Source organism: Tigriopus californicus, chromosome 12, assembly GCF_007210705.1.
Source record: "Tigriopus californicus strain San Diego chromosome 12, Tcal_SD_v2.1, whole genome shotgun sequence".
In the NCBI taxonomy this organism is placed as follows: domain Eukaryota; kingdom Metazoa; phylum Arthropoda; class Copepoda; order Harpacticoida; family Harpacticidae; genus Tigriopus; species Tigriopus californicus.
Window position 1 is genome coordinate 4,914,911 of NC_081451.1, and position 1,645 is coordinate 4,916,555.

The following is a 1,645-nucleotide window of genomic DNA, read 5'->3' on the forward strand; positions in this document are numbered from 1 at the left end:
CGGCTTTTTTTTCTAAAATTAGTTTTTTATGCATGTTAATGAGTGAAACTTAGACAGTTTATAAAAAATACCTACCTGCATGAACCATCATTCCTTTAATGGATAAAAGGACTGAACCTTCCATTTAATCCCTCAGCAAAGAGATATGAAGCCTCAAAAGTAGAAGTGATCTCTCGAAATTTGACGATGACGTCATCTTCCTTTCCCGCTTCAATGAGCCAATATATCTGGGCATAAGCCTGATGGCAACAAAGGGGAAAAGTTTCCAAGATGCGAAAGAATGTCCCAAGAGGCAACATCACTGTGAACTTGACCTAGAAAATTGAGTTCAAGTACGGGATTCATCTAATTCAAAATGCCGCCCTATGATAAGTATCACATGAGACTAGTTGGAACAATTGGATTTGTAACTTATGTGGCCTGTAAAAATGTGTTGTTTCAATTGTCATGAATATTAGTAAAGCAGGTTACTGATATTTTAAACTTTAAACCAACTTTACTTATTCAACTGGCTGAATTTAGCGCCAATATATAATCAAACCATACTTTCATGCACATTTGATGTTATTAATGTAATTACTTTTATATTATTATTTACATTCATATGATTTGAATCTAGTTTTATGACATGCAATTTGGTTATATGATTTGAATCTAGTTTTATGACATGCAATTTGGTTAATAAATTCATTTGAAGATCTTTTTCCACTTCTAATTAAATTAATGAAATATTCTAATGACCTTCATGAGGGTTATAGATCAACCAACAATCATACCTAGGGCGGGTAAAATCATTGAAATAAAATCGACCAAAATTTAAATTACATTTAATCGAAAAATCTGCAAATATTAAAAAAAAATATTTATTACCGAAATGCATTAACATACCAGTAGAACAGAGATCTTGAAGTACATGTGAATGTCGATTGTTAGTTGGTTGTAACGGTTGAAACACATATGTTTTATTGGGGCTAGACCTGAGAAGCCCGTCATATGAAAAAGAAAGCAAAATTAGGATCTTCCTTACATTGGTTTGATCGTCAATACGATTGTTTTAGGTCATTAGTGAGGGTATGGGAAAAGACATGGTAATCAAAATTTTGAGTTAAAACCGGCTTTCTTATTTCGACCATGTTTTTTACATATAATATTTTATGTTAATAATTATGTTTTATTAAATAACATTTCCTAGCCTCGATCTAATTTTCCGAAGATATTTAACTATATTTCAATCCCATATCCTTGAAGTAAACCACCGTTTTCCTTCACTGCCTAGAGCGTCGTTTTAGGCATGGGCTTTCGGAACTTCTCAACCATCAGCGTGACGCCAGGGGGCGCCACCCCTATCCTCCCCGGAGGCACCCTCGGCCGCTAACCCGGGGCCTGACTCACCCGCCTACACCCGTCCAGGTCTGGTACCCGATGCCCCCAGGCCTAGAATTCCTTGTCCCACCCGCGTCCGCCCAACACAAGGTGACTGAACAGGGGGTGATTCGATTTTATCCCAACCGCGGCCAGTCGCCCCAGCCTGAACCCAGCTCAGCCTAGGCTAGTCGGGGGCCGGCCCCAGACCCGACCCGAGCGCCAGGGGCCCTCCATAGCGGGTCGACGTGGGTCAGACCCCGGACGAAGGGGGCCTGAGTCG